General features: G+C 42.2%; 1 protein-coding gene across 1 annotated transcript in view; it reads right to left on the reverse strand.

The window, feature by feature from the left end:
• LOC120948912 (protein suppressor 2 of zeste) overlaps window positions 1-18,974 on the reverse strand; it is a 52,106-nt gene that overhangs the window by 26,718 nt on the left and 6,414 nt on the right. The window lies entirely within an intron of this gene.

Raw genomic sequence — 18,974 nt, forward strand, 5'->3', positions numbered from 1 at the left:
TGCTGGGCGCCCCGAAGCGCACCATCGAGGAACGCGTCTCTGCGGGTCCGAGGCGGCCAGTGCGCCGACGCACCACTCCAAAACGCCAGGCAAGCAGGGCAGCCAAGCGGCTCGAAACGTAGGCACACACCGAGGTACACACGGGGCAGCAAGCGAGAAAAAAAATCAATCCAATCCAGCACGATTCCCTTTTGCGCTTGTGGAGGGAAGGGAGAAGACAGGGTGGAAGAGTCACACTTCTGGTTGTCTTCCTGCTGCTGCTGCGAGGGAAGGCATAAATGGTGGAACGCGTAATGCTGTCTGTATGCGGAACCGAACGCTAGAGCTGCTCGGGTGGGAAGAGGGAAGTGAATTTTCATCAAAAAAAGGAAAACTGAAAGGCACCAAGCTTGCGGTTTCGCTTGTGCACGAGCGAGATGCACGATGATCTCTACAGGAGGGTTCGGTTTTCCACACACGGGGATGGGAAAATCGATAAACACGAAGCGTTACGAGATGATGACGGTGCCGAGCGTAGTTCGACTGCTTCGTGCTTGATGATTGGAAAATTCGTGAAAATTTTCACTAAATATGCTGCGTTGAGTTACGGTTTGCTACGTATGTTGAATAAAAATTGCGCTTTGTTGGAAAATGCGTCTTTGAATAACATAATTGCAGAGGAAAACTCCTTTGAAACGTCACACGAAATATGTTTCCCTTCGAAAAATCACTCCAACATTACCCAAATTTCATCGAAAAACACACAAAACCATGAAACTTCCATGCCAGGATTCCATGCTCGTCTGTAGTTGTGAGACACACGCGTGCAATTTGTGTGCCCTCTGCTGCGGCACGCACCGTCACACGCATACACGCAGCCGTACACGAACGGGCCACAAGATTGCGTCCGAATTGCGTCCGTAACGCAAAACGGACGGCCTTTTTTCGCAGTCTTGCTGGAAGAAACCTGCTATCAAGCAAGATCGATTGAATATTCACCCTCCTGGTTTTTGGTTTTTTTTTTTCGGGGAACCCGTAAACCGGAAACCCCGTGCTGCCATTCCCTTTGTGCGGCCTTTTATTTGGACGGTGGTGCTGTTCAGCTTCTGCTTTAGGCGTCTCACGGGTTCTGCTTTGTTCTGGGCTGTTTCGAGCTCGAATTTTGAACAAGAGGGTAGCTTCGCTGCCCTGGAAGCTTCAACGAACCCTTGCGGGGATCGGGACGACGCCATTTTTATTGAGCGTGCAGCAAACACACAAAAACAGGAAGGAAAGCTTGAGGCCGACAGCAAAAGAAAAATGGCAAAACGAGAAGGATGACGGCGAACGTTGATGAGGAGTTGCGGCAATTGCTATGCGGTTTGCGAGAATGCACTGAACGTAATTAGGAGTAGAACATCACCAGAGGAGTTTGATTAACAGGTCTGCAGTAGAATGGATTATTGGAAATATGAATAAAAATATTTATAAATAAAGAAATGTCCTCACAAACCGTGCTGTTTGCTGTGACCGTCCTATCCAGTATTCGAGAGTAGTGCTATCTTTAACTTGCGCAATGAAGCCTTAATCCTAACGAATCACATTTTTAGCCGATTTGATTTGATTTATATGCTTAGCGTAAACCTTTCGAAAAGCGACGTTACAAAATTATTCGAATTATTGTAAAATACTTCAAACATGTTTTGAACATTCCGAACATGAGGGCGGTCCCGTGGAACAGTCGTCATCTCGAACGACTAAATAACATGCCCGTCATGGGTTCAAGCCCAGAATGGGCGGTCCCTCCGTAGTAAGGATTGACTATCCGGCTACGTGGTAATGAATAAAGTCTAGAAAGCCTGTATAGGTAGGCCGGCATGTCCACGTAGGACGTTACGCCAAATAGAAGAAGAAGAAGATGTTTTGAACATCGGTTCGCAACATCAAATGAAGCTGTTAGGCGGAAGGTTGCCAGTTTTTCCGAAACTTATTAAAAATGTCAGTATTTGGCATATTCCTCCGACCTTCGTTGAACTCCATTTTTCAGTGACAAATTCGTTTCGGTGGCATAATTGTTTGAGTAGTGTTCAGCGACATATACTGCACAGTGCGTTAGCCAGTTGTGGCTGATATGATGGAGTTTGATTTTTTGTCTAGATGCAAGCTAACCTAATCTCATAATATATATAAGACCTCAAATAGAAGAAGCGTTTAAAAGTTCCGCAGAGATACTCACCAGGGCCATTTTTTCGTTTCCGTGGTAGCGCGTTCGAATGACATTTCATTTCTATGACTGAATTGTTACACGCATTTTCGGGGTTGCGGAAACATGCTACGTGTATTTGAGACCTCACAAAGGCTATCTTTTTTAACTACATCGTGTATGATGTTAACAATGTACTTCTTCGCCGTCAAGTCGGATGCTTCAACCTATCCATCGTCTAAGACTTTGATTTTCAAAACTCTCTTCCAAGACCGTAAGAAGCGTTTAGGAGCACATGCCATTTGCACAAAACCAGATGGCATGGTATATTTTTTAGCAAATAATATTTTTCAATGTTATTGATAGAAATGATGTAACATTTGTTGAGCACTCTTTTACTGTTTATTGAGTGACTTTAAAGCTGAGTGCTTACCTGAAGCTTGCTTCACAGAAAATGGAAACGAGCCTGATTTGATACCTTTTGTCTTATACATTCACCGCAGTACTGATGCATTTTTCGTTAATTGAATTAATATGCCGTTACAATTACAGTTTGGTTTTCTGAATCTAACAATTATTACTGAAAGAAGTAATAGGGCATGGCATTGTGTGAAATGTCTTCTTTCGAGAAAGATGTTATGGATACTTACTTCATCAAGTGTTTCTTGTAGTTTTGTATACTATCAACATATAGTTTGTATGAGTCTAAAGGTGAAAAAGTTTAAAGTAACGTTCTAATTAGATCATCAAAGCCAAGTGTGATTCAACTCCCATCTCGGTTAGGCAATGCGACTACCTTTAATCAGACGCTTCAATGAGTTCTCGCATTTTTTAAATTATAATATAAGCATCAGTACTTTTAAGAATCAGTTTCCTAGGGTGTAAAAAAACACTTTTTGTAATAGAACGACGTCAACTGACCGATACTTATATTAAAATGTAACTAGTTTATAAGTTTCCTCTCTTTAAGCCTTCACGTCGGACAAGTTAATAAATAAATGAACAAATGAACTCCCATGCCGGTTAGGCAATTCGACTTTTGGGCTTGTTAGTACAAAACGATTTAGAATCTTTAAGAGGATCTGTAACCAATTTCAATATGTATAAGGTATATCATCTACTGACACTGAAAAACATATGCTAAACTAAAGCTCCAAGACGTAAATACCAATCCGACGGAACATCTGATGATATCGCGTGCCATTAAAACGCCCACCAAACGGAAACGGAAAAGTGAAATTAATTTTCTTTTTGGTATTTTTTTCTTCTTTATATTACTACCCATATTTGATTCATAATTACGTAAAATGGTCTAAGTTTTTATTCCATTCCAATTCATCAATCCATTTCGACAGGCCTACGAAAGGAAATATTCACGAGAAATGCTGGAATATGAAATATAGGTTCTCAATATTGAATACCTAAAATCTGAGAAGTCTTTAACAATGGCCAAAACCTCTCTAAACTATACAAACAACAAGTCTCTACCTTGTACATCTATCTCTAACAGACAAATCCACCTTGTATTAAGCCCTATTTATCAGCCATGCCTTTTTAGCACAGTCTTTCACCAATTAAGAATTATAGAATTATCCTTCTTCCTGGTTCACATTCGTATGGCCGCTCAAGGCATCTACTCGTTAACGTTCACACCATTGTGTGGACATTGAGCCATGCTTTTATGGAACATTGAGTTAAGAATTGGTTAAGCTCCACATTTCTAAATGCCTCAGGTGGTAGTTTGCTGCTCTAACTAAAATCATCATTTGATTCCTTTTTTTACACCAGTACTCCAGTAAGTCTTGATTACCTACGAGGGGGCCAAATTCAGTGCGAAATAGATTATGAATTGTGGTTGTTTATTTATGTTTATAAAAACATTGCGTCGTTTGGCTTTAAACGCATCTAAAGACATGTAGGATGGTTATGTTTTCAGGGAGTGATTTGAACTGTGGCATATGTCAGTTCATATAGCACGGGTTAAACTCACTGCCCAAGCTACTCCATTAACTGTATTATTATTAACTGTACATTTCTCTTTAGATGCACTTCTTGTAGTTCCAACTCCAATAATGTCAACATTATTTTTAACCCCGATGTGATATCATGATTCGTCAATTACGTAGATTTTTAATACTTTGATTCAAAATAACGTTGATTAAATGTTTTGAAAATAGAATAGAGTACAAAGACTGCTCTCTATATTATTTTTAGAACGCTTCTCTTTCAATATAAGCAATTGTTCTTGTTCTGACATCGCTACAATGACACACAAACAGTGCACAATATCGCAAAGCTACTAAATTAAAATGCATCTCACTTGAAGCCCGTTGCGTTTCATTGCCCAAAACGGCACTTCAAACGATGGGACAAGCACACAAAACTTACCGTTTGTGTGCGTGTGATATGTGTGACGTTGAGCACATCGTCACATCATTTGCATCCGATGCAGCACCACACCACAGCACCACAGGCACTAGCATCTCAGCCACAATTGCATCTTCGTGAGCGTCGTCGTGACTTATCGGCCGCACAAAAAGCCGTCGCCAGCGGGTGATTCAGCGTCCGCGTGAACAACAAAGAACCAATTCAACTAACCGCCCAGACGCTTCCGCCTGCGCATAGTGATGCATTTTCGAATGCACGCACCCGTCCCTCACACACGCGGTCATTCCGCCTAGCCGGCCGCCGTGTCGGTTAGTTAGGCGTAGTACCGAAGGCAAGTGGCAAGGTGACAGGCCGCTTGGCAACGAACACAACTGCTCAAATAACACCGACACCGAGCTCGATGCACCCGCGCACACCATGCACACACCCGTCCCTACGTCCCTGCGCGAGTGTTTGAGTGTGTGTGCAATTGCACTCTGCCACTGCACGGGTGATATGCATGCCGGGGCATTGTGTGACGACTATGTGCTTCTGTTCGGGAGGTTGTTTTCCTTCCACTTTTTTTCCTTCAATGGCCTTCCCGCTCCCAGTACGTTCAATTGCAATTTGTTGTTCCAAGGTATTCATCCGAAACATGAGGCACACATACAGTCACACGGGGCAAGTGGCGCGGTAGAATGCAATGCTGTTGCAGATAAGAACAATTCCGGTGTCGCTGCTGCTGCTGCTGCTGCTGCTGCTGCTCGACGACGCTTATTGATTTAACTTCTCTCGGGGACCGAAAAACTCGTCCCCGGCTGCATTGCATTTCATTTCTTTTTCGTACTTGAGGAAGTGGTGGAATTTTCCACACCCGTTTGCATGTCGCCGTTCGTTTCGTTGTGTGTATGCCCCCGGGGGCACAGGTTCAAGGCTGGAGCGCTGAACTGGACTGCCACGGGACTGCCGGTTAGGGGAAGGGGGAGGGCAGAGTCAACGAGATTTATAGTTGCTGGCATGGATTGCATTTGACAGAGCGTTAATTTATGGGACCAGTGCACGAGAAGGTTGCACCGCTTATCATGCACGGCTGCCCCGACCTGGACCGTGTTTGGTAGTTGTGACAAAATTTGGCGATGAATATGTGTGAAAGTTTGACGAGGAAATTGATTTTATTGCGAGTCAATAAACAACTCAAGATATGGAATTGATTGCAAGAAGAGTTGTGCCTAAAACATAACAACAGTAGAGGAAGAAGAATGTCAAAATCAATAACTGTTGCATTTCAGATGGTAATGATTGACTGGTAGACGATTAGAATGTGTTTCAAATGTTACGTTTGTGGTGGGACTATTATTTTGCCATTTTTATGAGGATTTCAGTCTGAATTGATTTATTTGATTGTTTACAGCATTTGTTGAGCTAAGTTGTCTCGTCTTTAATAGCATGCAGTTCTGCATCTAATTTCTTCAATGACAAGACCTTCAACAGGTTCTACTGTTGGTTACTTTTATTTAAAATTTGCAATAAGTATGAGCAGATATAGTACATTTTTATTGTGTTGAAGTCATTTTGAGGTCCATAATAAATAGTTTACGGAACAACTAAGACGCTTTGGCTACGTGTTAATTCCTATGGAATATAGTCTAACGTTTTAATAGTTTCAAAATAAAATTCAAAATTTTCGCAGTGAAGTTATGAAATGATGATAATGCTAGTTTGAGTTCACAGATAAAAATGATCATCGAATAACGATGTTCAGCTGTTCATAAGAAGAATTGTTATTACATCTGAAGCTGACAGATATTGTTTTAAACATTGTAATAAATGTGCTTACCTTTTCTAGGACAGAAGGCAAATTTTAAGGTTGATCAGATTTCTAAAGAGTTCATAATGGTTTCTCCATACCAAATTTATAAAGCACAAAATACGATTTGGATGAAAGCCTTTTAAACAATGGGTCAGTTTTCAACTCAATCTATTTTTCATCCTAATTTAGTTGCAAGTCTCAGTTAATACCACCAAACAGATGCAGTTAGCTAGAATTTGTCTAAAAATAACCAATTTTTGATAGGCTTACTTAAAACTGATTCCCGAGGTGTGTCAACCGCCGAAACTACTTAGTCTTTGCGTGGTTTTCTGATATTTCAATAGATCATATGCATTTGCCAACAATCACCAAACTATTAATGGAAAATTGTGTAAAATCATGAGTTTCCAATTGCATTTCGGCATAAAAAACCCATTGTACAGCAACCATAATGTTCAAATTTTTTGCCGAAATTTGGTATTCGATATCTATTCAAATTGTTAATAGTGTGCATGTGGAACGGTAAAAGTTTCGCTGAAAAATATGCAGGCTAAAAACGTGAAAAAGTATTAATAGTGGCCAATATGTATTAGCATTGCAAATTGTGATACGAATTCTCATGTGTTAGTTCTGTCATGAAAATATGTTAAAATAGCGTTGAAGAGCTATAATGGGATATTATTTTTACCCTGCAAATCGTGTGCAGTACGCCAAATGCCGTTTTATATAAAACGATTTCAAGTACTTCAGTTCAAGTATCGCAGTCCAAGTATCTCTAAAATTTACATAGTACATTGAAAAACTAGCTGTAAATTAAGCTGTTATAATCATTCCTACAATTTTGATCGCATGTCTGCTATGACAAAATCTTTGTCAGCAAAACTGATTTAAGCTATTAAAATCCAATGCAAATTTAAAAAAGTAAATTACATAAACAATTAAATACATTATTCTGGAAAATTTCATTAAAATTAAATGAATATTTTCGTAGCACAAGCTGAAACGTTAGGTGTTTATTTTAAAGTAGAATACCTATATCAAATGACCATTTAGTGTCTAATGTCATTATCTCAGCTAATTCAATCAATGCCATAAGTTTCTTCAAACCATCCACTTTAAACCTGTTCCGATTTTAACCATCAACACGTTTCTGTATTTACTGTCCCCAAAATGGGTTTTGCTGTAAAAGGTAAAATCGTATTTACTAAATTATTGTCCCGAATCATCAGAAACCCCACTTTCCTCTATTTTTCAATCCCTATGAACTGCCTTTACTTTCCCACACCCGAAGCCACACAGGTACAGCCAAGATAGAGCTCCGAACCACTAGATAACGCTTCATTTTGCGAACCCAAACGCCATCACCATCATGTACTGCGATCTCGGAGGCACGTTAGTTTTGGAAATTTAATCAAATTTACCAGCACACCATCGTGGCGAAAGGTTAGTTTTACCTCCGTGCTGCTTGCAGTTGCACACTGGAGCGAATCGTTGTTCTCTAGCCAATGCACTGGCCAATGCATCCCGGGCAGAGTTAACTGGCAAAACTCGGCAAAGATTGCATTCGCACATGGCAGCACAAGATCAAGTTTCCAGCCGTGTGTATGCTGCCAGACAGTTTGTGTGGGAAGCACGCGAGACGACGCTATCGTATCGCTTGTATCGGAAGTCATGTGTGAGTGTGAATGTGTGTATGTTACGTATCAGCTTGTGGCGTGCACCGGTCCAGCGGGGCTCATAGTTTATGACCACTTGTGCCGGAAGGCCGTCGCTGTCCGGGTTGGTGGTGGTGACCGAGCTCGTCCGATAAGATTTTGTAGCAGTACTGTCCGCTCTCTCTCTGTCCGAAACACACCCGGGATGGGGTGAACGCAAAGGCGTGAAGGCGATGAAGAAGCTGGATACCGTTCTCGGTCGTACAGGCACAGCATCTTGTCCAGCCATCATCACACCGAGATCGGGTCGCAACGAGCGGGTGGAAACGTCGCTAGTTATGCTGGAGATTGTTGTGTCCTGTGTCTGTCTTATCTTTTCCGTCTCCCCGATACACGATAAGAACGGTGCGGAGTAAGCGATGGAAAGTGGTCGTGCCGAAGCGAACTAGGTTCAGCTCTAGCACGAACGGGTGGGTTTTTAGTTGTGGCTACAGTAGTGGACGTGACAGTGGCAGATAAAGTGCGCAAACTGAGCGTTTCCAAGTAGTTTGTTTATGGATCTATAATTAGATGCAATTGATTTAAGAAACAAAATCTACATTTTACCCTACAAAGAAGACACAGTATTTCAAATCGAATAAACAAATTTAAGCTGCGTTAAGCATAAACAATCACCCAACAACAGCCCAGGGAATGGGACAGCTATGACGCGTAATTTGAATAATTCTCGGTCTACGCAACGCATAAGGAATAATCACTAATGGGCGGGTTTGTGCTTTTATGCTAATGCATGAATCCCATTTCAAGCACCTTATTCCAGTGCATTGTGCCCTTAAACGTTTGCAAATTCATGGCAACCCGTTCCAGGAAATGAAGCAGAAAATGCGACTCGTTTGTACCGATATAAGACAGTTTCATTAGCAACCAGTGTATAACTTCAATTTCAGAACGGAGTGCGATCACTTTTTGATAGGGATCATCACGTCACACTACCACGAGGAGCAATCTGCGCGGTGTGTAGAGTGAAGAACAGTGAACCACCCCTGGGTATGAAGGCATTGATTTTGCAACTCTGTCCCACCCGGTTCCGTTTCCCCTTCCCCCCAGTGATCCACACAGATGAAGTACCTTTTGTACAGCGCCTTTACAGAATTGATGCTAAACCCACGATAAGCCTCATTTTAAAAGTCTTCGTGTACGCTGTTCGATGCTTTTTCTTGTTCGGCGATGCTTTTGCCTTCCCTTTTTCTTATTGTGCCCTTTTAAGCCCTTGTTTTTTTTCTGTTCATTCCCAGCTCGTTCGCGTGGTAAAGAGCGTCTAGCATGGGGCTAGGTTAATGTGTGTGCATCGTGCCAGTGCTCGGCAAAACAAAAGCCAAAGGACGAACGTGTACTCGTGGAAACGGGAAGAGGGAGAGAGCTTTGGCGCAAGGTAATTGAATTGAAACAAGTCTCATAGGAACTCTTCCAACACCACCCAGGCTCCTTCTCCGGGCTAGACGAGCTGGAATTATCTCGAGCGTATGTGTGGCTTTGTATGTGTGACTTTGCTGTTTGAAGGTTTCCTTGCGATTTGAGCACGTTTACTGCACGATTCAACACGGCAAGGCGGTTAACCTTTGCGCCGTCGAGAGAGAGATTCTTAAAGACGATTTTATGCAAATAATATTATTTATTTCAATGCTTTTGCATTCTCAGAAGCTTCATGTAAGCGATTCATATTTTCCATACCATCGAACATCGGTGATGTTCGCAACTCGACTCCGGGTTGTCTGCTCAGTTGCTCCAGCACCGGGAGGCATCCCGCACCAGCCCCGTAACCCGTACAAGGCAAAACCGGACACCGGAATCCAAATCGAGGCGTATTCCTTTTTCTGCCAGTTGCTTGTTATCTCACGCCGTTTCGTCGATGCCGTTCCCCAGAGGCTGGAGCAGTCGGACTAGGCCACTGATAAATGGACTGCCGGACTGCCGCTGGACCCATCAACGATACCCCCTGCCGCTGTCGCCAGTGGGCCCGGGAGGAGGGAATAAATCATACTCGCATCTCACCGTCAGCCTCCGTTTGGATTTGGAGCTGTGTGGAACATCCTAGCAATCGTCCAAGTAGCGGTGTGTCCCCACTTGTAGACTATTTTAATGAGCGAACAGTTTGACGGCAGACAGGGAAAACTCGTCCCAACATCATTAAAAAAAAAAAAACGTTTCAGCCTGTTCAGTAAGGAACAATCCTCGTGCGCGAAATGCGAAACTAGTTGACCGTGAATGCGATGCGTTGGGCTTGTATGGTTCTCCCGCGCTACCGCTACCGGGGTAAAGTGACCCGGTGGGAGTTTTGTTGTCAGCAGAAAGGTGTAGTTGCACTGTTATTACGGGCTTTTGCCAAAGGGTGCATAATGATGTGCTGTTTGTAGCGGGATGATGGACTACATGGCGCCGCTCATTAGTGTTGCTCTTTTTTAAAGCTGGGAAGGATTGTAGGTGCAATACCGGGAAGTAACGTTTACTGCGTTATGGGGAAGGTGTGTGAACATTGGTGTCAAGTAACATGTGTAGTTTGAGGCAACAATGGTGAAAGGGGAGATCACAATGAGATTTTAAGTGGTGTAGTGTACGTTGAAGTCCGTTGAAGTATTAAAAGCATTTCTTGTGATGATCTTTTTTTGCAATTATTATTTTGTTTGGGCTGAGATTTGTACCAAATGTGTTTGTTGTTAGATATTGCTCAGCTTAATCATCGATTTCCTTAACTTTTTCATGCACCAAACATATCAAATCATTGTTAAACGAAGCAAAGAATCCTTTTTTGCATTTTGATGCTATACAGTTTTTAAAATAATGTTACAAATTCTTTAAAAAGCTCATTTAATTTTGCCCTAATAACAGGCCTTCCCGTGGTACAGTCGTCAACTCGTACGACTTAACAACATGCCCGTCATGGATTCATAACTAGAATGGAGTCTCCTCACGTAGCAAGGACAGTCTATCCGCTTGAGTGGTACTGAATAAGTCTCGAAAGTCTGCATAGGCCGTCATGTCCGCGTAAGTTGTTACGCCAAGCAGAAGAAGTTGTCCTTAAGACGTGTAAGATCAGAAGGCGCACTGAACTACACTTATTAGCATTAGCTATTGTGAATCGGTTGAAAAATGGTAGTCCATTAGATAGACGCGCTTTCTCCTACAATGCCATTCGGGGTCTATCCGTTTGCGTTGTATTTATAGATATCATGTATAAGACCATAGCCAAGGAAACGTTTTTAGATGACCACGTTGGTCTTTTACGCCAATTAAAGGACACAGTTTGAACGGCTCAAAGTAAACGAATTTTGAGCATTACTAATGATTTGCTTTGGTGGTTGTATAGTTAATCTGCACTGTACTGCAAGACAAATAATTGATAGAGCCTTTGGATTGAAAGATATTTAAGTTGTAATAGTTGTATTTCTTCATATTATACAGACGGTTTAATACAGACCGTTGAATTCAAGCAATAAACAAGAAAGAAGATGATCTTATATCGTTGCGACGCAAACATTTCAATGTTTAATGTGCATTATAAATTGTTATTCAAGATACATGGCATTCAAGATACAAGTTTTGAGGTAAGAAGATTTGATTAAATCTATCTTCTATCGAAATTAATCTATCAAATAATTAATAGAGCATAGACTAGGTATTGAGTCATAGACGCAGCCCATTGCTAGTAGAGCAAGGGCCAAAGTAAGAACATATATGTTAAAGAATGGTCTTACATCTTTAAACGTGTTTCTTAATTCCATGAAGCATGGCACCGTTTCCAGAACAACGGCGAGAAGTAGTTGAATTTTTTGCAGGATGTGGATAAAGAAATCTTTCATAAACCACTGTCGTTTACCCCAATCATGCATCCCAAGTCACCTTCACCTCTAACCGCATTGTCACATTCAGTTTCAACCGCTTTGTGGTGAAAGTTACCATGTCACCTGAAAACCAGCCTAATTTGCTACAATCTACATAATTATCAACCATTTGCATTGGCTACTCTCGAAAACCAATTACCTATCCTCTGATCTCACCACAGTTGGAATTGAATTTATCGAACTGCTGAAGGTTATAGAGAAGAAAGCAGCATGATTGTCAACATACAACCAAAGTGAATTTGCAATCAGAAATTGGTACCTCCCCATCTCTCGATTGCCCGCTCAAGGTGAGCAAAAGTTGAAAAGCCACAAAAAGATTCCATCTTGTAATCGAATGGAATAAATCATCTCGGCCGGTAAGAAGCATGTTGCTCTTAGAATGGCACTGAACCGGGGCTGGTAATTTCCACCTCACTCCAAATGACTTCACCGGAAATTTGTTGGTTAGGAAAACTTTTTGCCCAGAAATGCATCCGCTAATTTTGTCGAAAACTTTAGCCCACCTTCCGCTTTGTGTACGTGTACGTGTACTCCTCTCCGATGGGTGTCTTCCCCTGGGTGGCTGTTGGGAAAACAGCAAGTGCGAACAAGAAAAATGCACCCGGAAATAGTGCAAAAATGAACGAGCACTATCCGGTGAGTCCTGGCCACGGCGGACTGGAACTAATTTTAAACTCAATTAATATTCATGCTCTGATTTATGTTCACCTGTCTGGCGCACTCCGGCAAACGGGTAAGCTGAAATGCGGCACAGGAAAAACAGACCAAAACGAATCGCCGAGCGCTGGCATCCGACGAGAAATGGTCCTTAAAAGCTATTTCGCGTACTATCTTGTACCATTCGCTCTTTATTTCGCTTATCGCTGTTCACATTTTTTTTTTCTGGCGGGAAGATTCACATCCTGCCGACAGCAAAAGCTCACAAAGCGTCGAGTACGAGACGAGGACAGAAAAATGTCGCCCTTCGAATGGAATTCACTCCGGCACCGGAGACTCCCGATGGAGCAATCACGGGCGGTGAGTTATGTCGCGAACCAAGGTGTAACAGCGGTAAAGCGGCTGCCGTGAGGTAATAGAATTATTTTGTTCGCTCTCTACCTTCTGGATGACATTTTTTCACCCTCCCCTTCCTCTCTCTGTACAACGGGCCCATTTTGTGACAATTGTCCCATTCCATCTGTCTGGTGTCCCCCTTTTTTGTACAGAAATCCTACCGTACCGAGCAGTGTAGGGATCCTGAGGATCCTATCCTGGGGAGCAACCCGAAGTAAAGTTCAGCCGTACCAGTGAAGCCGAGGCGGGTTTGGTGGGTAGGAAGTTATGCCACGGAAATTAATATTCATCAACAGGTTGGTAATGGACGGAAAGGACATGGTTTGCGCGGAGGTTTTCAGGCACAGTTAACAGGGAGCGCCTAACTATTTGGTCTGTTGGACTTTCAGCACTCCACCATGGGGCGTTTGATTTTTAATGGAGTGTAAAATTACTGGACACTTAAATAAACTTTAAGTCCGCTGGAATCATGCCTTCACACTTGTGGCATTCGGGCATTGCAAATGAAGTGGTACTAATGATGAGAGGAAGAGTGGTTGAGCCGGGGATTATGAGGTGTGAAACGGTAAATGAATATTCGAACGGAGGGAGTAGTAAAGAAGTTAAGGGCAAACTTAATAAAACAATCAATTGCTTCTAAGTTGATTTATAGTTATAGAGTTTATAGTGTGTGTTTCTTGCTAAGTTGAAATAATGAAATCAATATTAAATATCTTTAGTCGTAGTATGTGCAGGCTGTTCATATTTAGTCTCAAGTCTCTAAAGTCAAAGAGTCTGAAGTAATTTTGTGTAATATCAAAATGCACCTAGAGTTGTAGCATCCTAAACTAGCAAATGCATAACAAGGTTTAAAATTATAATCAACACTAAACTGATTCTGATGCTGAACTGATATGAAAAAAGAAAGAATGCAGTAAGTTGTTTTAGCACAATTGCTCACAAAAACAGACATTTAAAGAGTGCGGGATAGGGGAGATGGAAGAACTGGATGCATAAGATTGCCAACTTTGGTAGTTGGGGAGTCTCAGACGACTAACAGATAGCCAGATAGGTGGATATTTAACGAGAACTGTTTGTTTTCCATCCAGCCCGACACACTGTAGTAAAGGTAGGCTTGTTCGTTCTTTTTACTTAAAAGTTTAGGACGGGTGTAGACAAACATAAAAAGAAGACAAAGAAGAAGATCATGAATAAATGGCAGTTAAAGGGTAAGATGTTCTCAACACATATGCCTCGTAAGATTAATACATTAGAAGTGTGCGATGTAAGTGTGTGTTTGAAGGACAGGAAAAAGAAGCATTGTATAGAATACTTCAGAGCTTATATGCCATAAATTTGATGGTTCACTTGTTAACAGCGTTTCGTGGGTTGTAATACCTAAGTGTAATATCATTGTTTAAGGTGTTCCATTTCGTATATTGGATGGATTTATCATAGCTCATAGCCTCGCATAGCTTCATACAGAACCCTCACGGGTCGCCAGTTTGACATACCAACCTTGTTACTAAAGGTAACGGATTCCCCAGATTTTCCCCTTTTTTACAGATGTATTTAAAATAATTTCAATGACTAAAGCGTGTCTGTGTGTTGAATATTATTCCAGTCCCCTGAAGCGAGGCAAATTCAACCTGCCTATCTATAATAAGGATGTTTTTAATAATAATAAAAAACTGTAATGTTTTTAATGTTTTTTTAACCATAAAGATTTCATAATACTTGGATAATGTCATAATGTTGAACGATGTACAACTTGATCAGGAAGTGAAACCCTTTCGGTGTTGTAAGAGCCTTCGAGCTAATACGTTAGTTATACTCCGGTCACTGGGTTGAAGCATACTGTATAAATCCTTCCAGCTTAAAACATTGTACGAGAAATTTGATTTGTGCTTTTGAGTTAATCTATGAGGAGAAATGTTCGACACATTGAACAAAAGCTTATGACGATAGCACCTATTTCTCAACTCATCGCAAAATTTGATCTCAGGTTAGGCGAACTGTTAATTCGCAAACTTTAATATAGAATTGGTTGATGTTAAAAGCTCCCCTTTTCTCGAGAGAAAAGTGCTAGAACAATATAGTGGAAAAGTATCTGTACTTCTGATGGAGAAGTATCACTCCTTCATGCTGTAAAGAAAGACACTCTTCGAAATACCCTAAGCCTTATTGAATTTTTATTGGACATACTTTCGATAAATATATTCAATTAAGTAACAATGCTTTTATATTTAGCTTTTGTGAGAATAAGTCTACTCACTTATTATCCTTATTTCAACCACCAACTAGGATTATTTTGATCCTGCTTTGGCAATGTAATGTGGAATGCCACGAATGAAACTAAAATAACCTATTGACATTGTTAGCAGTAACGAGCGGTTTACTAATGAACCCAACTCAATCCAACCACACCGTCCCATTACCTTTACAGATAAATGCTTACCACAACAACAGTAGTACGCTGTACGCTCCTCCCTTGGGTGACACAAATCATCACTTGACACTGACCAATAAATCATAATCATACACTGGTTAATTATGCATCATTACTACACTTCATCACGCTCACGTTCGGTAAGCTCTCTCCTGCGAAAACCCCCAAAAGCTTCCTCTTTCCCCCACATCCAGAAACTCCCTCAAACAGGTAAATATTTAGATTTGACCCAACACAAGAGTGTCCACAGGAGATTATGGACGGACCGCATCCTCTACCCCGCTCCATTAGTACCACCGCACCAACAGTAACCCAAAACCGTCATCAACAAGTTAGTGTCAAGTGCGAAAATGGAAATACATTATTCATGTTCAGATACAATAAAGCAGACACCAACTAACCACGCACGCACGCATGCACCCAAAGGCACTGTGCAGAAAAACTAGCACAAAAACTGGAAAACGTTGGAACAAAAGGGCCTGCGCCCTACTGGGGACATTCATTAGTGTCACTGGGTGGATAGTGGTGGTGATGATGCACCCAAAATAGATACAGTTCTTTCCTTTTCCCGTCCATTTAAAAAGGTCGTCAGGTGTAATGGTAATTAATTAACCTCGAACCATTGGCGAGAAGCGTTGCATCGGTGCACTTGGCACAAATTAAACCTGCGGGACAACCGAAATATGGCCTCATCTCATATGGTTTGGTTGGTGTGTTAAATTGTTTTTCCGTCCCAAAAATTGCGCTCCATCCCCTGCAAGAGGCACAGGCGGGGAGGAATGAGTGAGAAAGTGATAATTATCACGCTTATCGCAAATGGGAGCGCTTTTTGCGCATTCGGCATGATTTAGTGCGCGCTCCAGCGTGAGTTTTCAACTCGCTTGTAATAATAATAATGATTGTAGTCCCTTTTCCCTGTAACCCTACAAACACACGCGCACACGCACAGCTCTGTTTGAGCATCCCGTTTTAATCTGCCTTTGGGGCATGAAAAGGAAATCCCAACACCAGCAGCAGGAGGTGGGAGGTTGTTATAAAACCGGACCTCTTCATTCCCGGTCGCGTGATGTCCTCTGGTGGGAGAATGGTGGGCAGAGAAACCGAACCGGAACCAACCGTTGGTAAGGACAATCAACACGGGCACTTTGTACGTGCTTGTGTGTGTGTGTGTATCTGTAAAAGGCAAACAACGGCAAAGGCCGGAAGGAGCGGAGCCGTGTCATCATCATAAATTTTATTAAAATTTCAATCCGATCCGCTTCGGGGCATAAAATGAGTTCAGTCACAACGAGCGCCTCCGCTCGGGCTGCTTCACGAACCTTACCGTACCGATTTTCCACCGTGCCCGAAACGAAACCCGGCGCTCGTTGTCCTTGGGATGTTTCGAATGAAATGGAAAAGCGGGAGCTATTTGTCTCTGTTTTTCCTCCTCACTGCCAGCCAACCCGAAGGACAATTGGCCTCGAGTGGGTTTGCGGCCTACCGTGGCGTGGGTTTTGGGCCCTATGTATTTGTGTGCTTGTGTGTGTGTGAGTGTGTACAAATAAGAACATCAGTTGAAAAACAGAAAAAGGGGGATTTGCCGTAAGGACGACGCGAGCCTGTAGTTTTCGTACACGCCGGTGGAAAAAGACAAACAAGTGCCTGTTTTTTTCGAAGAGGCCAAGGACGGTGGTGATACTGTAGCATGGTGGTACAGTGAAGGGCTCATGTTTATTAAGCCGTTTTAATAGAATTTAAGGAATAATTATGGTATTTTGTACTAGGTGGGATATTGAAAATGAAAAATGAAATTCTGGGATGGATGTTAATTAAAGAAAATGTTTAATGCAATTCTGCAATATTATTAAGTAAAAGTCTTCCAAAAAGATACATTGATTCAGGAATTCTTTAACAAATAAGTTATCTATTTTCCTTCCATTTCAAGTGTGAATCCTTTTCTTGGTAAATAAAATATTCACGCAAAATGAATGTGGCATCAATTGGAGCGTGTACTGTATTATTCAAACAATTCTCACAGCACTCCACAGCCCACGTACGCAGCCCCACAAGCCTACGACGGAAGTGATACGACGAGAGAGAGAGATAGCAAAAGAAAAAAACGTACCAGGAAGGGAAGAAGGGAGCATTTTCCACACGCAAGCATTGCAGCTAGAAGCGGGTGCAGAGGAATAAAATACCCACTCATACCCAGCCAACCTCGGCCGGAAGCCTCGCTGGGGATGGGGAAGTCCTTCATTGAAAGCCTCTTGAGAAATCCCCAAGCAAATTTCCACTTCAAAACTTGTGGGCTCGCTTAGGGAGGCAGGGATATAGGCTGTGGAAAAGCGTGGAGAACATCTTTCCATCAAAGCTCACTCTCATATCCTTGGTCTCTCTGTCATAGGGCCTCTCTCGCTCTCTCCCGCCTTTTGAATGCCGTTTCTCACATTTCCCAAGGCCTACTAATACTACCCTAGTATTCTATTCGCGCGCCTTTCTGTTCGCTTCGGGGGGAAAATATGCCTCCCTGAAGGACGAGTAGCGACTCATCGCTCGATAAAAATGTCCGTTTTTTTTTGGTTATTGTCGAAAGGTTCGGTTCGATTTTTGGGACAATTTCTACTGATTTCTACCCTGTTTTGGGTTGTTTTTCCAATACCTGCCCAACGACATAAACATGTTCCACACTTTGTGCCACAGCGGAACGGGAAGTCGTCGAAAGGCTCTTGGGTGGCTCTTGAGTGGTTCAAAGAGTTGTGGGGGACTTTTCATGACGTCGTGTTGAAGCTACGGTGGAAAGACACGGTGCAGGGAGGGTTAGAAAACCCAACCGGATCGTCGTTTTATGTGAAGAGTTGTGAACAGTTTTCCCTGGAGGAATTATCAATATGTATGGCGTCCCCTTCGAAATGGTGATATGATGTGTTCCGTGTGTTACATTCGTTAACAAACGAAATACAAAATTAAGGGTTGAGCGTGACGTACAGAGTAAGTTTATCAAAAAAATAATATATCCTTTGATTTTAAGAAACATGTATGGTAGTTACTTTATTTTGATACTGTGAATAACATCTTGTTTTACCCATGCTTCATCTGTCACTTAATTAAGGAACTCCCGGCATAAGATCCCCGGGAAACCTGTTCCGTCCTACCAATACCATCAACCGTTGCTCCTCGATCGATACAGCGGGCTCAATAAATTACGAGCCAATCGTGAAACTAACTCATTAACCGGTAGTACTCAGTGCCAGGCGAGGACGCTCTACGGTACCAGCAAGGGCGACGACGCACAATGTCAATAAGCGCCACGTGGATCATTACGGCGTCGGCCTTTTGCTTACCGTTTTATTCAACTTCTTCCATCCTTCAGCAATTGCTCGCACGTGCCATTTAACTGCCTGCTTTTTCCCGGGTCCGATGGACTCATTTACTCTGCCAAGAATGGCTGTAGTCTGTAGCCGTGTCTGTGGACAATATCGTTTGAACAACAGCGATAACCGTAACGCTGTCGTTCCTCCAAACCCCTGTCGGTGCGGTATTTATGTGATCCATCTTAATTTCTACAAATTAAAAAAAAAAGAGCCAACCAGTAGGGAAAGGGGATGGGTTTGCGAGAGAG

This window comes from Anopheles coluzzii, chromosome 2 (genome assembly GCF_943734685.1).
Source record: "Anopheles coluzzii chromosome 2, AcolN3, whole genome shotgun sequence".
NCBI classification, from domain to species: Eukaryota; Metazoa; Arthropoda; class Insecta; order Diptera; family Culicidae; genus Anopheles; species Anopheles coluzzii.